Below are 21,706 nucleotides of genomic sequence, written 5' to 3' on the forward strand. Positions count from 1 at the left end.
AACAATTTAAATGTCCAACAATAAGTAAATAGTTGAATGAATGATGGCTGGCAAGACTGTGCATTTGGATAATATTTCATAGCAAAAAGATCATGATAGGCTATTAAAAAACAAGCATCAAAACCATATCTAATATGATCACAGTTTGTACAAACACACAAACACACACACACACACACACACACACACGCATTTTCAAAAGATAAGATCCCAGAAAAATAGAAAAATGTATTTTTTGCAATTTTTTTACTATTTCAGATTTGCTTTCCTATCTTGTTTTTTCTCAGAATATCCACAGGAGATATGTATTGCTGTTTTCAGAAATTATATTATTTAAAGTAACAGGTAAGGGGCGCCTGGGTGGCTCAGTCAGTGGGGCTTCTGACTTCGGCTCAGATCATGATTTCAATGTCCATGGGTTCAGGCCCTGCATCAGGCTCTGTGACAGCTCAGGGCCTGGAGCCTACTTCGGATTCTGTGTCTCCCTCTCTCTCTGCTCCTCCCCCATTCATGCTCTGTCTCTCTCTCTCTCAAAATAAAATAAAAACATAAATTTTTAAAAAAAAAATAAAGTAACAGGTAAATAATAATTATATTATTTAAAATATTTGAAACCACCAGGCAGATGATGACTTGACTAAAATTAAATGAGGTAGTCTGTGTCCTCAAGGGGCTTATAGTTTCAGTCCATACAAGCTCATACATAAAAGAAAATTCAAATACATATGACAAGGTATATTCAAATATCAAAATAGGCAGTAATTTGTCTTCTGAAATTCAGAGGCACTGAGGAGTACAAAGTCAAGGAAAGGTACCTGAGGGGGGTCCTGAAACAAGATAGGAATTTATGTAATGAGAAAAGAGAAGTGATAAATACTTGAAAAGAAACAGTCAGGACTGGCTGTGAAAATACATCATATTTTCTCTCCATTCAGTGGTTATTTTAAAGTTGTAAAGTATATAGAAAACCAACATAAGTATACTACTAACATAAATATAGCATTTGACAACTTTCATTTTCTAACAGATATTCTGTAATAGCCTGTATCTTTGAGGAAGAGGAAAAATGCATCTTAAAAACTGACAAATGAGGGCGCCTGGGTGGCTCAGTTGGTTGAGCGTCCAGCTTCGGCTCAGGTCATGATCTCATGGTTTGTGAGTTCAAGCCCTGCTCTGTGCGAACAGTTCAGAGCTTAGAGCCTGCTTCCGATACTGTCTCTCTCTCTCTCTCTCTCTCTCTCTCTCTCAAAAATAAAAATAAAAGTAAACATTTAAAAAACTGACGAATGAGCTACTTAAATGTAGAAGCATTCCAAATTTTTTTCACAATTATAGATCAGCAACAAATTTGGCATTGTGACTACATCTAAATTCCTTGGAGACAAATGCAACTATCCACAACTAAAAAGTGGCTGTAGAGGGCAGGACTCATATACGTGCTATGCAGGAAAGACAGAACTTTCCCATGACCTAAAGAGACTCTGCAAAATGACCACAGATGGTTTATACCAGAAAAGCTGGAAAAATTATATGAAGTCCTGTGAAAAAAATTTTAGTTTGGAAAAAAAAATAAGAGGAAACAAATAAATAAGAGGTCCCCAGCAGCCTCCAAATTAAAGGAGGTCTCTCTGAATCAGATTCTCTGTGATTTTAATATATGGACTTTCTAAATCACAAAGGTTCAGAGAGAAGATGACAACCAAAGTGAGTTCCAAATCCCTGAGTTTTATTATCCCATTGTTAAGCACTAAAGAGATTTATGGGAGCCTCTCCCATAAATGTTTTTAGTGTACTAACAAAATGGCTTGTTCTCGCTGGACCTTTTTATGAAGAAGCAATGCAGTGTGCCAGGAAGAGCACTGAGTGAATGGTTAGTAATCAGAACTCTGGCTACCTTGATAATCATCTTGCGGAAATGACATCTCATACTTAAACTTCACGGGGTTTTCACTTTCTTTATCCGCAATGTGAAGGTCATGTCTGAAAGTGAATTAACAAGCATCCTAATCCGGCTAGGAAGATGGCTGCTGTTCGGTAGCGATGGTCGGAATATTCTATCAGAAGATTCCAGCTGAATTTAGGAAAGTCTACAAAAGCAGAACATCCTCTAGACCACCAGGGAGAAGCTTTAGGATTTCTAAGGCCATAAATTATACATTAGAGCTAGAAACCTCCGGGCCTAACCCTGCATTTTACTGCTACAATACTTAACGTCGATGAATACAATCTAATGACAGGCTTGAGGTAAACAGTGCTTTATTTATAAGGTAAATAATAATTTGAGGTAAATGATATCTGTATAAGATATGAAATGATTGACAGTTGAAAAAACTGGAGGTGTAAGAGAAATAAAGTCCCTCGTCAGAGATGAGACAGCTAAGTGGCAGAGCTAGGAGTTGAACATTGGTCTACCCATTCCAACACCATGCTCTTATTTTTTTTGTAAAGGAGTGAATGTTTTATTCTTTACTGTTTAATAGAATACATAACAAGTCACATAATCAATGGGGAGGAAAACCATATCAAGTATTTCTGTCATACACCTGGGTGTGAACTGGGCAGCGCCATGCTCTTAAGCAGTTTGCTCTACCTTCTCCAAGAGGAAGGAGCTGGGACCTAGCTGGGGCTAAATATGGCTAAGTACTTCCCAAATAAGTGCTAGGAAAGATCTAATATCATAAAAATAAGAAAATAAGTATACTGAATTGCCCCTCAGAAATATTGTATAGAAACTGAAACACAACCAAATAAGAATTTACTAGAAAAATCCACATTTTAACATTATTTTAAGATTTCACTGAGATGTTTTGTAGAACGGAAGATGTAACCTCAAGATATCAGCATTAGTCACTTTCATGCTAAATGTTGGTATGGAAGCAATGACACTTTTTTTTCACTCACCATTCACAAGAAAACAATAAATCATAGTTTTGTGTTAGCAAAGATTTTTAAGAAATAGTGATTAAGAGAGCACAGGATGGAATTAGCTGAGCTGAGCTGCATCTTGGTCCTTTGACTTACTAGCTGTGTGACATTCATCTTAGTCACTGATATATAGCGAATGCCTAGCAAAGGGCCTGACACTTAATAAACTGGTAATAATAAAAGTTTATTGAACCTTTAGCATTTAATTCATTTTTCCAGAAAATGGGGACTTGGTCTCTTCTCTCATATACACACGCATATGTACACACTCACGTAGAAACCTATCAAGACTTTTATTAAGGGCTGCCTGGGTGGCTCAGTAGCTTAAGCACCCGACTTAAGCTCAGGTGGTGATCTCATGGTTCATGAGTACAAGCCCCTCGTGGGTTCGAGCCCTGCATAGTTTGGGCTCTGCTCTGACAGTGCAGAGCCTGCTTGGGATTCTCTCTCTCTTCCTTTCTCTGCTCTTCCCCCACTCCTGCTTTCTCTCTCTCAAAATAAATAAATAAACTTTTTTAAAAAGACTTTTTTAGAAGATAGTGCAGCATGTAATTTCTGGGTTTTTTTCCCTTTCTCTTTCTGGTGATTTTTGAGAATAGCTACTTCACCTTGGATGGTGATGTTTGTAGAACAACAATATTAAAGATATGTTATGAATAGTTTAACCATTGATTCAATGGACACAAATAAGGAGTTCATATTTTGAAGTCTAAAATAGCCAGTTTGTCTACTTTGATCACAGTAGATAAAATATTTCAACCCACTTTATGCTCTTTGGACCTGTCTGATCAGAATGTCTTTGGTTAGCATTTTCTCAAAGAAACAAAAGAAGCTGAAGAACTATTTAGATGGCATCTCAGATGACCTAAGAAACACAAAGTTCCTTAAACAAGCTTTGATATCTGCTCTTCTGAGTATGACAGTATTCAATAAAAATTAAAAACCATGCAAGAAGGCACTAAATATTTCAAAGCACCCAAAACTACCAAAATGCATAACAGATATGATGCCCTAGGTAGTACGGAAGACAGGAAACAGAAAGTTCTCTTTCATGGAATATGAATTGCCCTTTTGACTTCCAACTTTAAATTTGTATTTTCTTTTCATTGTAAACCCAGTTATAATTAAACTATTTGATTACCCTTAAACAATACAGACTGAGACTTTGAGTAATATCCTAGCTTTATTACTAGTGAGCTCGATGATTTTACCTTCCTCCATTTAACAAGTGATTCCTCCATCATTTTACAAGTGATTTTACCTTCCTCCATTTATCTCTCCTCATGCTTAACTGAGGCTGCTGGGATAGATAATTCCTGAAATGCATTTTAGCTGGAGAACACTATGAATTATCAGGTTAATAACAAAAATGAGATATAGAAGATGAGCTGTTATCTTTTAGTTCATTTATTCAATAATTATGGCCATTATTTATTGAGTCAAGAACTTTTCTAACACTTTTCTAACATTATTTATTGAGTGTATATATATAAACACTTTTAATCTTTCCAATATCCCCATGAGATAAAAATACCATTATTATTCCAATTTCATAAATGAAACAACAAAAGCACAGAGACCTCAAAGCCAGTGGCCAAGCCAGGGGAGCTCAGACCCCATGTGCTGAAGCACTCTGAAATTTTGCTGGTGCAAATTTCAAAACATTTGTCCTGATACAGAAGGGAAAGCCTCCATCCCTGGCCATTATAGCAAGTGGTAATGATTCTATTAGTGCAGAATATCATGTCTTCTTAGAAATACTTTTTTTAGTATTTTGAAAGTTAAAATTGATCCCCACCCCCTAAAAGAGAATTGTGTACATGTCCCGTAGCTCCTCTTTCCTTTTTAATATTCTCTAGTTTTTAAATTACATGGTCTGATTGCTGGGTTTTAAAGTACTTCTGATGAGGCTCCTGGCTGGCTCAATCAGTAGAGCATGCAACTCTTGACCTTGGGGTTGTAGGTTCAAGCCACCATGTTGTGTAGAGAGATTACTTAAGAATAAAATCTTTTTTTTTTTGAAATATTTATTGATTTATCTTGAGAGAGAGAGATAGAGCCAGATCAGGGGGAAGGGTAGAGAGAGAGGGAGAGAATCCCAAGCAGGCTTCACACTGTGAGCACAGAGCCCAACTCAGGGCTCAGTTTCACAAACCCTGAGATCATGACCTGAGCCAAAATCAAGAGTCAGATGCTTAACCAACTGAGCCACCAAAGAACCCCAAAAATAAAATCTATAAATAAATAAATAAATTCAATTCTGATATGTCAGTATTTTGTTATTCGTTTTAAGACATGTAGAAATGAATACTATATAATTATCCTAAACCTATCAAGACTCCATTATCAGATTCAGTTGTTTAAAATATAAGTATTGGTTTAGTAAAATGTAATTACCAATTTTTCTGACCAAGGCTATCATAAAACATGGAATAGATGAAGGGGGAAAAAGTGTAAATGCTAAGTTAGGTATGCCTTTAAGCATTATATGCTTGTGGATGTGTATGGATGTACACAAATATGAATTACTAAAGATAGTAGAAGTCAGATAAAGTTGTGACCTCTTATCAACAAATCCTGAAGGAAAAATATAAATCAGTAAGGTTTTAGGTATCTATGTATGTTGATAATCTTGTATGTACTTAATAGGACAAGTTCATAAAATCTAATTTAGATTAAGTCAAAACATGTGGTGAACTTACTGTGTAGCAGCAAACATGGGCTTCTGCCATGATGACAAAGCACCACAGTGATCTCAAAGAACAAGAATGATGATATTTCCTTGAGAAGAAACTCCGCAAGAAAATTAAAGAGCTGCCTAATTTCTCTTCACTACCTCCATGGCGGGTAATGACTCTGCTGCCAAGACCATAAATGATAGAACTAATGAAAATTCAGATGGTGATGACAGGGGTTACGTGCTTCCATTCCACCATTTCCAAAAAGGGAAAAACACGTAAAAAGCACACTATCAACCAAATAAACTATGAAACATAAATCATGGTCTCTGTTCATAACGACAAGGTTCATGTTTACAGAAATTAATATAAAAAAGAAAACCTTAGCAATACTAAGTCCAAATAATCTGCTTCCTGTCTTGATATTTCAGTAGTACAACATCTATCATTATCTTAATGAATGTGCAAAATATACAAACAGCATGTGTACCTCAATTACTACTAATAAATGTTTTCAAAGAAAATGCTACCAATTATGATTTCTCATAAGGCTTTCACTCTTCTGGGTTATTTCCTTCTGTCTGATATTCTGAAGAGGGTAAGAGAAAATAGCAGAGGGCTCAAGATCACATACAGTGTGATTCTATTTACATGATATACAAAAATGCAACATTAATCTGCACTATTAGAAGTCAGAATCTGGTTTAGAAGGATGGCAAAAAATGGAAGGGGGCACAGAAAAGGCTTCTAGGGTTCTCATAATGTTCTTTTTCTTGATCTGGTTGCTGATTCCTGGGTATGCCTAATTCATCAAGTTGTCATAATAAATACACATTTGGGGGGCGCCTGGGTGGCTCAGGTGGTTAAGAGTCCAACTTTTGCTTAGGTCATGATCTCACGGTTCGTGGGTTCGATCCCCGCGTCGGGCTCTGTGCTGACTGCCAGCTCAGAGCCTGGAGACTGTTTTAGTCTGTGAGTCACTCTCTCTCTGACCCTCCCCTGCTCACGCTGTCTCTCTCTCTGTCTCCTAGAAATAAATAAAATAAATAAACAAATAAATACACATTTGATATATATGCTATACTTTAATTTTAAAGTTTTTTTTTTACTTTTTAATGTTTATTTATTTATTTTGAGAGAGAGAGCATGCATGGACAGGGGAGACACACAGAAAGAGAAAGAGAGAGAGAGAGAGAGAGAGAGAATCCCAAACAGGCTCCATGTTCAGCATGGAGCTGGATGTGGGGCTTGATCCCATGACAGAAAGATAATGATCTGAGCCAGTATCAAGAGTTGGATGCTCAACCAACTGAGCCATGCAGGTGCCCCCAATTAAAATAATTTTTTTAATAAATTATATTCTAGGGTCCCCTGGGTGGCTCAGTCGGTTAAGTATCTCACTCATGATTTCGGCTTAGGTCATGACCTCACGGCTCATAAGTTTGAGCCCCATGTCAGGCTCTGCACTGACACTGTGGAGCCTGCTTAGGATTCTCTCTCTCCCTCTCTCTCTGCCCTTCTCGCACTCTCTCTCAAAATACATCAATAAACTTAAAAAAATGAATTATATTCTTCTACCCCAGCAGTATCAGAAAATATAATTTTAAAAAGATATTATTCACATCTATTAGACTGGCTAATTAAAAACAATTTTTGACCGTATCATGACCTCACAACATACATGAGGATGTGAAGTGCCTGAAAGTTATTCATTGCATCTGGGAATACAAAACAATATAGTTAGGCAATTTCTTATAAAATCATATGCATATTATGACTCAACAATCTCACCCCTGGGTATATAAACTATCTAAATAAAAACTTATGTTTAGATGAAACCCTGTACACAAACACTATAACATTATTCATAATCACCCCAAACCAGAAGCAAGTGAATGCATAAACAAACTGTGGTATATCTATACAATGGAATACTCCTCAGTAATAAAAAGGAACAAACTATTGATACACACAACACAGATAAACCCCAAATGCATTAGGTGAAAAAAGCCCGTCTCAAAAGGTTATTTACTATTATTGCATTTATGTGACATTTTGGAGAAGGCAAAATTATAGGGAAGGAGAACAGATCAATTAGGAGTCAGGAATACAGGGACAGTCTGACTACAAAGAGCAGCATGACGGAAGTTTTTTGGGTAATGGATATGGTTCTGTGTCATGATTATGGTGATAGTTATACAAATCTATGCACATGTTAAAAATTCATATAACCGTGAACTGAAAAAATTAAAATTTACTGTATATAAATAAAAAATTAAAATTGAAAAAAATCTTACTAATTTCAACAAAGATATCAAGTGCCTTGTAATAAATATAACAAAAAAGAAGTCAGCCCATTAGAGAAAAATTAATAACAATAAGTCCTTATTGAAAGACAGAGAATATCTAAATTAATGGAAAGATATACTAGGGGCACCTGGGTGGCTCGGCCAATTAAGTGCTCGACTTCTGCTCAGGTCATGACCTCATGGTTTGTGAGTTCATGTTCTGCATCAGGCTCTGTGCTGACACCTCAGAGCCTGGAGCCTGCTTCAGATGCTATGTCTCCCTCCTTTTCTCTGCCCCTCCCCCACTCATGCTCTGTCTCTTTCTCCCAAAAATAAACATTAAAAAACATTTTTTTAAAGGAAGAAAGACATACTAAATGATTCAGAAGACTCAGTATGATACAAATGGTAGATGTCACCAAACTGATCTAAAGAACTGATATCTTTCTCATAAAAATACCAGTAGTTTGGGGGTTTCTTAAGTAACTTGACAAAATGATTCTAAAATCTATATGACAGAGAAATGGGTCAAAAATAGCCAACTCACTTTTGAATAAGATGAACATGGTAAATACACCCATTCTAGTTGAAAATAAAACATATTATAAAGCTATAGTAACTAAGACTGAATATTGGTGCACTGCTAAATAAATAGTCCAATGGAATAATATAGTAAGTTCCAAACAGACCTCACATACATAAACCTGAATTATCAGGAAATGAGATTGGGGCACCTGTGTGACTCAGATGGCTGAGTGCCTGACTCTTGATTTTGTTTCAGGTCATGATCACATGGTTCATGGGTACAATCCCTGCATTGGGCTCTGCACTGACAGAGTAGGGCCTGCTTGGGATTCTCTCCCTCCCTCTCTCTCTGCCCCTCCCCCACTCATGCCTCCCTCTCTTTCCATCTCTCTGTCTCTGTCTCTGTCTCTCCCTCTCCCTCAAAAGAAATACAAGAAAATTTTTAAAAATAGAAAGAAAGAAAACGGGATTGTATATCAGAAGAAAAAGGGTAGATATTCAATAAATGGGGTAAGGGCAATAAATTTGGATCTTTAACAGTCATGACAGCCAAAGGTCTTAGAATAGACAAAACTAGTCTGTAAAAGAAGCAAAAGTTAGACGCCTTACACTACCACACTGAAAATCTTAATTTAAAGCTACAATAATCAAGAAAGTATTATATTGGTGTTAAGATAGACAAATAGATCAATGGAACAAAATAGAATCCGGAAATAGATGCACACACAAGTATGGTCAATTGATTTTTGACAAAGCTGAAAAGGCAATTTGGTAAATAAAGAACAGTCTTTTATACAAAGGGTACAGGAACAATTGGATATCCATATGCAAAAAAAGAAATAAACTTCAATTCATGTTTTTGCATCATATACAAAAGTTAACTCGAAACAGATCACAGACCTAAACATAAAATCTAAAACTATGAATCTTTTAGGAAAAAAATATAGGATAAAACTTTTGTGACTTTAAGTTAGGCAATAGTCTATTAATATATGACACCAAATGCACAATATATAGAACAAATTGATAAATTGGACTTTATCAAAATTAAAAACTTATATTCCTTGAAAGATCTTCTTGATGGAATTGAAAAGATAAGCCACAGAGTAGAACAAAATTTTTGCAAATCACATAAGGGGTTTGTATCCATATATTAACAACTCTCAAAACTACATAATAAGAATATAAAAAGCCCAATTAAAATATGGACACAGTATTTAAACAAACACTTTACAAAATAAGATACACAGATGTAGATAAAAGGATTTTCACCATTACTGTCCATTAGGGACATGGAGATTAAAACCACAATAAGATGCCAATACACATCTATTAAAATATCTAAAAGTTGTTAAACTGACCATGTCATGTGTTGGCAAGGATGTGGAGAACTGGAATGTTCATATAATGCTGCAATGGAGGTAAAGTGGCACATCTACTTTGGAAAATACGTTCAACAATTGCTTTAACTTAAACCCACACATCTTCCATATGATCAAGGCATTCCACTCCCAGATATTACCCAGAATAAATAAAAGCATATAGCCAAGCAAAAACATATACATAAATGTTCATGGCATCTTTATGTGTAATAGTGAAGAACTGCTAACAACCCAAGTGTGCATTAGCAGTTGAATGGATAAATAATTTGTGCTAAATACATACGAATGAACATACATACGAATGAACACTACTCGACCATAAAATGGTATGAACTGTTGTTATACAACATGACATGGATAAATCTTAAAATTATTACACTGAACAGTACCTGGGGGTCCAACTTCGGCTCAGGTCACGATCTCACAGCTTGTGAGTTCAAGCCACACGTCGGGCTCTGTGCTGACAGCTCAGAGCGTGAAGTCTGCTTCAGATTCTGTGTCTCTATCTCTCTCTTCCCCTCCCTTGCTCACACTCTGTCTCTCTCTCTCTCAAAAATAAATAAGCATTAAAAAAAAATTTTAATGATTACACTGAGTGAAACAGTCCCAACAAAAAGGAGTCCATATTGTATGATTCCATTTGTGAAAATGCTTAGAAAATACAAACTAATCTACAGTCACAGAAAGCAGATCACTGCTTGCCTGGGAATAGGACAGTCTGGGATAAGGTTGGTAGGATGGATTATAAAAGTGCACAGGGAATTTAAGGGAGGGGTGAAAATGTTCATTATCTTTATTGTACTTATGGTTTCTCACATCTGCATATGTTGAAATTTACTATATGTTACTCTATATTAGTTTTCTATTGCTGCATAATAAATTATCAGAAATCTAGTAGCTACAACAATGCAAATTCATTATCTCACCATTTCCATGGGTCAGAAGTCCAAACACAGTTAACTGGGTCAGGGTCTCACCAGGCTGTGTATTTTACACCACTCAAATGAGTAAAGAATTATCAGCATGAAGAATGATGATGAGTACTGAACATGTAGTTAATTGTAGAACTGACACTAAGGAATGAAGGAAGAGAGTGTACTGTATAATGCTTCTATATTTGAGTGAGGCAGTAAGTTATAAAAAATTGGGTAAAATGTGCAGAACATATTCAAAAAAACACTTCAACAGTTCTCAGTTACTTTAAATCATAGTGATTTTAGGGGCACCTGGGTGGCTCAGTCGATTAAGCGAATGACTTCAGCTCAGGTCATGATCTCACAGTTCGTGGGTTTGAGTCCCATGTCGGGCTCTGTGCTGACTGCCAGCTCAGAGCCTGGAGCCTGTTTCAGATTCTGTATCTCCCTCTCTCTCTGACCCTCCCTTACTCATGCTGTCTCCCGCGTGCTCACTCTTCCCCACCCCCTCAGAAATAAATAAAACATTTTTTAAAATTTTAATAATAAATAAATAAATCATAATGATTTTAGTATGGCTATTTCAAGACTAACGTTTGTAACATGGAATAAAGTAATAGCACAAATATGGAAAATTTTAATTGTATTATCTACTGTGTTCATGAGAACCAGGATTCTTAAAAGGAGAAAGTGGTTGTAGTTTAAGTATAAACAAACAAACATAACCCATGCTTTTTTGGTCAATTAATTTATAACAAAGGAGCCAAGAATATACAATGGAGAAAAGACAGTCTCTTCAATAAATGGTCTGGGGAAAACCAGACAGCTACTTGCAAAAAAAAGGCAAGGGGGAGGGTAGACTAGGTCACTACCTTACACCATACACAAAAGTCAACTCAAAATGGATCAGCGACTTGAACAAAACACCTGAAAACTTAAAACTGGAAGAAAACCCAGATGGTAAGTCTCCTTGATATCAGTCGGGTATTCAGGTCCTTTCCACTGAGCCCAGTTACCTCCTCAAACAAAGTGATACTTAGGCTTTGTATAACAATGACAACACAGTCTCAACTCCCCATCTCCAGGAGGGAATTCTTGGGAGGTGTAGGGGGGTGGGAAGGGAGGAGAGGAAGCATCTGTACATCTCCCTGAAACAGTATTTTTCAGGCTTTAGGCAATCTTAATCTAAATTTAGAGAGAAAGGGAGTGCCTGGCTGACTCAGCTGGTAGAATATGTGACTCTTGGTTTCGAGGTCATGAGTTCAAGCCCCAGTCTGGGAGTAGAGATAAATGAATGAATGAATGAATGAATGAATGAATGAATGAACGAACGAACAAATAAGACAGATAGATGATAGATAGATAGATAGATAGATAGATAGATAGATAGATAGATAGATAAAATGTAGAGTGGAAAATAATCTCCAGCTCTGCAAAGACAAAGTTCAACCAGTACGTACAATTTATATTATAAAACAAAATGCTTGTGCCTCAGTCTGAAGGTACTGCCCTTTGGTTCCTTCACTGGATTTCAGTGCTTCTCTAAGAATGATGGGAGATTATCACTCACCCTATTTTGGCACCAGAAACCCCTGGGTGAAAGGGAAGATCTGCCACAAAGGCAAATTCCTGTATTGCCACTGAAGATAAAAAATAATCACTCCTCCCCAAATGGAAAGTTTTCCGACGTCACCACGTTAAGGTCCAGAAGCAGGAAGCACTCAACATTTTAGAATAAGGCAACCCACGGCTTTCAATGAACAAATACAGTTTGGTCACATAGGTTTGCCAAACTGCCATGTGGTTTTTGAGTTCCTGATACCTCGAATGTCCCTGAGCAAGGTTTTAAAACAGAAATTCTTTCTTTAAAATGCCAAGATTCCATGGGAACATTATCCTCTATTTCAAAAATAAAGTTTAAAGCTATTCAGAAATAAAATATCAATCAGTCAGGGCTGAAACTGCAGGAAGAACCGAGGCTTCTGCCTGCCTTTAGAAATCGATGTCATTCCAGAAGGTAAGGGCTCTGAAACCAGATTCACAGCTCACAGATATATGTGATAGAGTTTGAAGCTCTTTCGCAGAGACAACTCTTAGAGGGCCCTCTAAGACATAGGCATTTAGAAAACATTCTATATTAAAAAGTATGCTCTTGGGGAGCCTGGGTGGCTTAGTCGGTTAAGCGTCCGACTTTCGCTTAGGTCATGATCTCGCGGTTCGTGGGTTCGAGCCCCGCGTCGGGCTCTGTGCTGACTGCCGGCTCAGAGCCTGGAGCCTGTTTCAGAGTCTGTGACTCCCTCTCTCTCTGACCCTCCCCTGCTCACGCTGTCTCTCTCTCTCTCTCCTAGAAATAAATAAAACATAAAAAAAAGTAGGCTCTTAAGTCCCTCTTACCCTCTAGCAGAACAGAACATTTCAAAGTACTGTCCTGTTAATTAGCTTACTTAACCTTCACTAATTTATTCTAACCAGTAGCATTGTTCCTTGTTCAGCTAAGAAAAGAAACTTAATTTCTTTAGTCCCATTTGCTTCTATTCCTCCTTCCTTCCATTTCACAAATTTGGTCCAGGGCTGAGGGTGTGTTCAGTAAGTAGATGCCCACAGACAATTTAAGGGCTGTGATTCACATAAGAACAAAACATTTCTCTCTCTCTCTCTCAAAAATAAATAAAACATTTTTTAATCTAAAAAAAAGAACAAAAAAATGTTTTCCTCATTAGACTGCCATCAGAAAAATTCCAGGGGCACCTGAGGGGCTCAGTTGGTTAAGCCTCTGGCTCTTGGTTTCACCTCAGGTCATGATCTCGCAGTTTTAGGAGTTCAAGCCCCCAAGTCATGCTCTGCACTGGCAGCACAAGCCTGCTTGGGACTCTCTGTCTCTCAGTCTCGCTCTCTGTCCCTCCGCCACTTGCACTGTCTCTGTTTCTCTCAAATAAACTTAAAAAAGAAATTCCGAGGCACCTGGGTGGCTCAGTTGGTTAGGCATCCAACTTCGGCTCAGGTCATGATCTCCCAGTCTGTGGCTTCAAGCCCCACACAGGGCTCTGTGCTGACAGCTCAGAGCCTGGAGCCTGCTTTGGATTGTGTCTCCCTCTCTCTCTGCCCCTCCCCCACTCACACTCTGTCTCTTTGCATCTCTCAAAAATGAAAAACTGTTAAAAAAAAAAAACTTTTTTAAAAATTTCCAAACCAAAGGGAGACATGGAAGTGAATATTTACAGAGTTAACTTCTCGGAATGACAAATGTATAAGAACTTTACCTCTTTGCAATTTAAGCTAGAATCGGAATACTCCTATCCTAGGGGTAGATTGAGAAAAAGAACACTTCTTTGTCAAATATTACATGTGTAACTGCACTTCATAGGCTTTATCTCGGTGAATCCCCCATGAACATTATTATCCTCATTTTGTATATGAGGATAAAAAACATTCCCACATCCATAAATCTGGAATGTGAAAGTGCACACATCAAAGCCAGACCTATAATGCTCGCTTCGGCAGCACATATACTAAAATTAGAATGATACAAAGCCAGACCTATAGATTATAATGTTAAAGATAATTGCATCTCACTGATAAAACCTGTGTTCCATAATCTGTAGCCACATTCTTGGTCACTAAAGAGACCCTGAGGATTACTCTTCTCTGCTGCAACTAAAATCACATCATCTAATAATTCCAAGTTATTGAAAAGGGTCCAGATAAACTTCACTAACTAAAAATACAATGGGCGAAAAACCTATTTGCCTGTCTCTTAAATTTTGTGTGCATGCTTGGTTTAAAAACAGTCTCATCAAGGGGCACCTGGGTGACTCAGTCAGTTAAGCATCTGACTCTTGATTTCTTCTCAGGTCACGATCCCACGGTTTATGAGATAGAGCCCTGAGTCAGGATCTGCGCTGACTATGTGGTACCTGCTTGGCTGCTTGGAATTCTCTCTCTCCCTCTCTCTCTCTGCTCTTCCCCTGCTCGCTCACTTTCTCTCAAAATAAATAAAATAAACTTTAAAAAACAAATAATTGAAAATAGTCTCTTCAAGACAAATTTAAAGAAGTGTGTCCATGCAGCCTTTGGTTCAGCACAATTATCAGGCTTTTTTTTTTTTTACTTTCTTCCAACCTTTAGAAGGTTTTTATAGCTATTTTTAAGAAATGAAAAAAAAAAGTCACACAACAATTTTTCTTCCCAAAATGAAACTTTTACTTTTGAATCCAGGACAGTTGAACAAGAAACTTTTTCTTGGAGAAAAAAATCTGAAAAAGAAAATATATCATATTTAAGCAAACTGAATAAGGGAAGTGGTGATTAAGTGAAATAGAGACAAGGGTCATGTAAGGTCCCACTTCACCTCTGGATAACCTCACTTTCTCATCCTTAATGGAGTCATGCCTAGGATGTGACAGGGTTGTTATGACAAGTGATTCCTGAAGTCATTTGTATACAACCGACACCACAACCCCAGAAGAATTTGCTCACTCTCTCACGGGCACGCGCACACACACACACACACACACACACACAGAGTTTTATATATACTTCTCATAATACAGTCCAAGGTAGTCTCTTATTGCTTACTAGAGGCATTATTATTTAAGGATATTTCTTTTTTTTTCTTTTTTTTAATGTTTTACTTATTTCAGAGAGAGAGAGGCAACGTGAGCAGGGGAGGGTCAGAGAGAGAGGGAGACACAGAATCTGAAGACAGGCTCCAGGCTCTCAGCTGTCAGCACATAGCCGGATGTGGGGCTCGAACCTGCGAACTGTGAGATCATGACCTCAGCCGAAGTCTGACGCTTAGCTGACTGAGCCAGCCAGGGGCCCCTATTTAAGGACATTTCAACTTCCACACAAGATCATATTATTTACCATGGCTTGCCACAATGACATTCCCCTCCCCCCTTTTTTTTAGTTTATTTATTTCTTGAGAGAGCGGATACACAGGGCAGAGAAAGAGAATCCCAATCAGGCTCCCCACCATTAGTGCAGATCTGGTCGCAGGGCTCAAACTCAGGAACTGTGAGATCATGACCTGAGATGAAACCAAGAGTCAGATCCTTAACTGAGCAAGCCACTCAGGTGTCCATTCTCACCCTTTTTTGCACTAGGGAACTATGATTCTAGCCTACCTATTTGTCATAGGAAAGACTTTGGGAATTTTTAGCCATCGCTTTTAACTTAGAGTCATTGATTGACTCATTTCTAGAATAACATTAGTCAGAAGAATGATGACATGGAGAAAGGAGGTGGAGGAGGAAAGAGGAGGAGAGTGAGGGAAAGCAAGGGAGAGGGAAAGGGGGAGAAATTAATAAATGGGTTGTTACTGCCATCTGGTGGCAAGGATACAAAAATACAGAAGAAAACATTCTGAGACGTCAAAATAGAATTAGTTTGGAAAAAGTATTGCTCTATAAAATATGCAAACATGTTGAATTCTAAAATGATTAGCAGATGTTCTATGTTAATTAGTTAACCCAGATCAGTTAGAACTTGATCTAACCCACATTTTTTTCTCAATATCTGGGAACACAAAAGTATTCTGAGTTTTCAGGCCTGAGGCCTAAGAACCATAGAAAAGGTATAATGATCATTGCATCCATTTCACCTCCCCATGAGACTCTACCCAAAAACTTTTAATCCAGGAGAACCAAAAAGACAACAGGTGTACTATGTAAGGGGTGTAGCTTTCAAAGGAGGCATCTCAATACCTGCGTACATCTATTAAGTTCTTATATTTCCTGGGAAGTTATCAATGTGATCAAATCAGGCAAAATTCAGCATACCAGGGGTGCCTGAGTAGCTAAGTGTTAAGCCTCTGACTTAAGTTCCCAGGTTATGATCTCACAGCTCATAAGCTGGAGCCCCACTTCAGGTGAGCCCCGCTTCTCTCTCTCTCTCTCTCTCTCTCTCTCTGTGTGTGTGTGTGTGTGTGTGTGCGCGCTTCATGGGATTCTCTCTGCCTCTCTGTCTCTCTCTCTCTTTGCCCCTCACTCACTTATGCACACTCTCTCTCAAAAATAATAATAATAATAAAATAAAAATTAAATTAAATAAGTTTTTTTTTTAATTCAGGATAGCATTGTGTAAATGGGGTAGATTTGCAGGGGGATTCCACAGTCACTGCTATCATAGCTAAACATTCAAAGCTTCTGTCATACACCAAGCTGTGTGGTATCCCACCTCACAGAGTGTTGAACTCTGTACAGGAAATCAAACTTTTATTATTTAAACACACAGTTTGTTTCTGCTTCTAATCTTTATACTTTCTTTTCTTTCCACCTATATTCCTTCCCACTCCATCTCAGGCAACTACATGGGTCCTTGCTAAACTTCAAAACTGACCACCGGGAACTTTGAAAAATGCTTCAACTGGGGCGCCTGGGTGGCTAAGTCGGTTGGGCGTCCGACTTTCGCTTAGGTCATGATCTCGCGGTTCGTGGGTTTGGGCCCCGTGTCGGGCTCTGTGCTGACTGCCAGCTCAGAGCCTGGAGCCTATTTCAGAGTCTGTGTCTCTCTCTCTCTCTGACCCTCCCCTGCTCACGCTGTTTCTCTCTCTCTGTTCTAGAAATAAATAAAAATATTTAAAAAAGAAAAAAGAAAAATGCTTCAAGGATTACCTACACGTGATTCTGATCACTAAAATCATCATTTTGCTTTTTATGCATCAGGCACGGTTTCAAACATTTATATATATATATAAATTATATATATTTCAAACATTTATATATATATATAAATTATATATAAATTATATATATAAAAATATATATATAAATGTTTATATATATATAAATTATATATATATTATATATAAATTATATATATATATAATTTCCAAATCCAGCAAAACTTGAGGAATTATTATCCCTATTTAAGAGTTGACAGATGTTGGCTCAGAGTAGTAAATAACTTAACCAAGTCTACACAGGCAGTGGGTGTAGAAATCAGCTTTCAAAGCAAGCTCAGTCGAAAGTAAAGATTAAACTTTACTTTCTTTCGTTTTAAACACTATCAGTTCCTTAGCACACCTACCCACATCCGCATATGTGCATACAAATGTGCATGCACATGCACAGCTTTGTATAACTAATACAGTTACACATTTGCATCTAATAATAGTAACAGTATATGTATGTATACTCAGACCATATATATGTATATATGTATACATGTACATATGTGTGTATATATATGGATATATATGTATACGTGTACATGTGTGTGTGTGTATATATATATATATTCATATATCACTATCCTGTGCAGTTGGATCCATTTCCCTCAACAGGGCATGAATGATTAGAAGTAATACCTGACATTTTCTTATAGCAACTCCAGAGAGCTCACATTAGCAAGTGGTAATGTCTCTTGATGAAGACTGTGGATTCTTAAGTCAATCAACATTCTACCACATACCAACTGTACAGTATTTTGAAAGATGCTTGGGGCATCTGGTTGGCTCAGTAAGTTAAGCATCTGACTCTTGATCTCAGTTCAGGTCTTGATTGCAGGGTTGTGAGTTCAAGTCCCACAGTGGGCTCTGAGCTGGGTGTAAAGACTACTTAAAAATAAAAATATAGATAAACAAAAAGATGTTTGACATTAGACCCTCAGTTTTGTAACTCCAAAACGTTGATAGGCCTTTTTGAAAATGAGGTAAAATATACCTGAAAAGAGCTTAACTAGCATTATGTCCACGGAGCCCTGCAGATTAAAAAAGATTTGAGAGGCATATTAGCCAATTGCAGTGTATGAGTCTTACTTAGAACCTGGTTCAAACCAAAATAATTTTGAGGGGCACCTGCCTGGCTCAGTCTGTAAACCATGTAACTCTTGATCTCCAAGTCGTAAGTTCAAGCTCCATGTTGGGTATAGAGCTTACTTTAAAAAACAAAAAAATTTTTTTTAAATACATTGACACTATGGGGAAAATGTGAACACCGATGATATTAAGGAATGCTTGTTAATATTTCAGGTGTGATAATGGTATTGAGGTTATGTCAAGAAGAGTTCCTATTTTTCAATAATACTGAAATGTTTATAAATAAAAACTGTGTCTATATATTGCTGCAAAATGATCTGGTGCATTGGAGGAGAGTAAGTAGGGGCCTAAGGGGAAAAGATATGAGTGTGAATTGGTGATTGCAACTGGTAGTGAGTATATGGCAAACAGTTGTACAGCTCTTTCTTGTTTTGTATGTATTTGAAATTTTCTATAATAAAAAGTAAAAATAAAATCTGAACTCTTACCATTAGCCACCAAGGACTTGTATAACCTGGGCCATGCCTGTTTTTCCAGTCTCATCTCACTACTCGCTCCTCACTGGTTTTGTGCCAGCATCTCTGACCTTATTTCTTTTCTGTGAATACATCTCTGACCTTATTCCTTTTCTTTGTCCAGAGAGAAGGAAGCAGAGGAAATATTTGAACAGATAATGGCAGTGAATATCCCCAAAATTATGAAAAACTTTAATATAGACATAAGAAGCTAGAGAAAGAAATAATTTTCTATTTGTTCCTTTTCTACTAATTTCTATTATTCTGGGCCTGTGGCAGGCCCTCTATTCCACAGAGATCATGCACCCCAAGGCCAACTTAAATCAACAGTTGACCACAGAGTTGAGTTTCAAACAAGAAAATGTCCTCAGTCCTACCTTGACTGATATGTGCACACTCTGAGTGACTCCAGACACCAGCATTAACAAGCACCAGGGTTGAGGTTCATAGCCATTACAGGTGATGCCTTTAAAGGTAGTGTATGCCAGGATGATGGATGAACAATAGCTCTTTCCCATTTAATTCATTGTGGAAATGAGAATAGAATATAATGCTAACAAAATTTTAGAGGTCTTCTAAAGGCACTGTGTTCTCCAGTGGTTTTTATTGCCATACAACTGAACTGAGGTAGAGTGATGGGGGAGGCTGCCTTCAATGGGGCTATGCGGGACACTCAAGGGTGAAGAGGCAAGAATGCTTCAATCAAGTAGAAAAGGACAAACAAGCAGGAATGGGGAGAACTATAAATTTGGGATATTGCTTGTCCCCAAGGATTCCTTCATAATGACACAAACCGAATTCTACTTCTGTGTTCAGGGCCAGGTGTAGAAATCTGGCCATAAAGTAAACAGGGTAAGACAAAGGGCACATTGCAACGAGGAAGGTGAATGAACACGGATAGTTATATAATTCTGCAGCTGCTCCACACACCTTGGCAGGAGCTGATAGTTCCAAAACCCAAGAATAGCTCCACGTGTGATCTGTGGCTGGGAGGGAGAATGTACCAGGCATGCTGGGAGAGCACTCATGGGAAAGTGATGAGCGAAGAAACCATTTCCCTTGCTAGAATGAGGTCAGAGAACCTTAGAGTGAAGAGATGAGAGGATGCAGAGATCAAAGATGGCCACCATTGTGCTGCATTAAAAAAGCAAAGGGGGGTGGCGCCTGGCTGGCTCAGTCAGAAGAGCATGTGACTCTTGATCTTGGAGTCATGATTTCGAGCCCCATGTTGGGTGTAGAGATTACTAAAAAAATAAACTTTAAAATTTTCTAAAAAAGCAGGGGGCTGTTAACATCATACACCATTCATCTCATTTATCCCAAAAGCTACATTCCTGTTTGCCAATCTTCGTGCTTGTCACAGGGGTCACGATGTTGAACAAAACAAACAAAACAGGCATGTTTTCTGGGCATAGATAAGGTGTCTCTTTCTCTATCATGAAGTTGGTTGTCCAGGGATATACGCTGAAAAGCCAGGCAAAAGATTTTCCTAGCTTCTTTCACCAACAATTTTTCTCCTCAAACCCCCATGCACCACATTGCAAAGTTGACAGAGTCTGTAAAAGATTAGTGTACAAGAACTAAGGATGGAGACAGGGTTCTCCAGAGGCCAGAACTTGAGTTTACTCTGCAGAATTTGTGCTATTATGGAGATGCAAAAAATTAAATCCTCAAAACCTGAGTTCTCTAAACAGACAAAATAGCTCAATAAACCGCCCGTATCCACTTTGCCATCAATTTCACTCAGAGATGGACAAGTCAAGGTTCGGATCATCTGTTTCTCTTTTGTCTAAGGTAGAAGATCATTTATATTATGAGAAAATGGCAATATCAAAGGATGACCTCCATTAAGTCTGCTCTATTCCATACATATAAATTAAGGCATAAAAAGTAAGTTGGCTCATAGAAACTGAGAAGTTTTATCTGTGCAAATCTGGCATCAAAATTAAAGGAACTTTTAAAAATAGCTTCACTTAACAGAAAGGCACAATTCCAGGTACCATGAAATGATCAGATTATGAATGTTATACCAGAACATATCTTTTTTAAAACTCATCTTTCTAAAGTTAATGAATAATCAAGATACTAAAACAGAAAAGAGACTTATCAAATATAAAACCAGAAAACTTAAAATATAAAACTATGAAAATATATAAAATTATGTGTTATCAAAACATATAGATTTTTCTTCTATAATTGTTTTATTTTTTGACTAGGTAATAAATGTCCTTTGTTAAAAGAAAAAGTAAATAGTAGAAAAGTGAGTGTCCTCCCCACTCTCTGTCACCCAGGTCCCATTATCAGAGGTAACCACCGAAGCCAGTTGCTTGAGTGTCTTTGGGAAATCTGCAATGCGTGGGTGAGTCAGACTGATATCAGCATATGTATTCTTACTGCTGTTCTAACAGCTGGCCCCACTAGACACAAGCACGTGCATGCTTGCACATGTGTATAGCCATGTTTCACAATTACAGCACACTCTCATATCAATTGATTTATTTATGCCATTTATGTGTGAAATTTTCTGTGTTCATTCATATAAAGCTAGCTTGTCCTTTCAGACACTGAATGATATTCCATTATGTAGAAATGTAATACTTTATTTAAACAGTCCTCTATTGATGTACATCCTGGTTGTATCTAAATTTTTGCACCACCTTTGTACTTAATGGAAAGGGAAATGCTATCTGAAATGATATTCACGTTTTACACTTATACCA

Source organism: Hyaena hyaena, unplaced genomic scaffold (assembly GCF_003009895.1).
Source record: "Hyaena hyaena isolate Hyena2069 unplaced genomic scaffold, ASM300989v1 scaffold_143, whole genome shotgun sequence".
NCBI classification, from domain to species: Eukaryota; Metazoa; Chordata; class Mammalia; order Carnivora; family Hyaenidae; genus Hyaena; species Hyaena hyaena.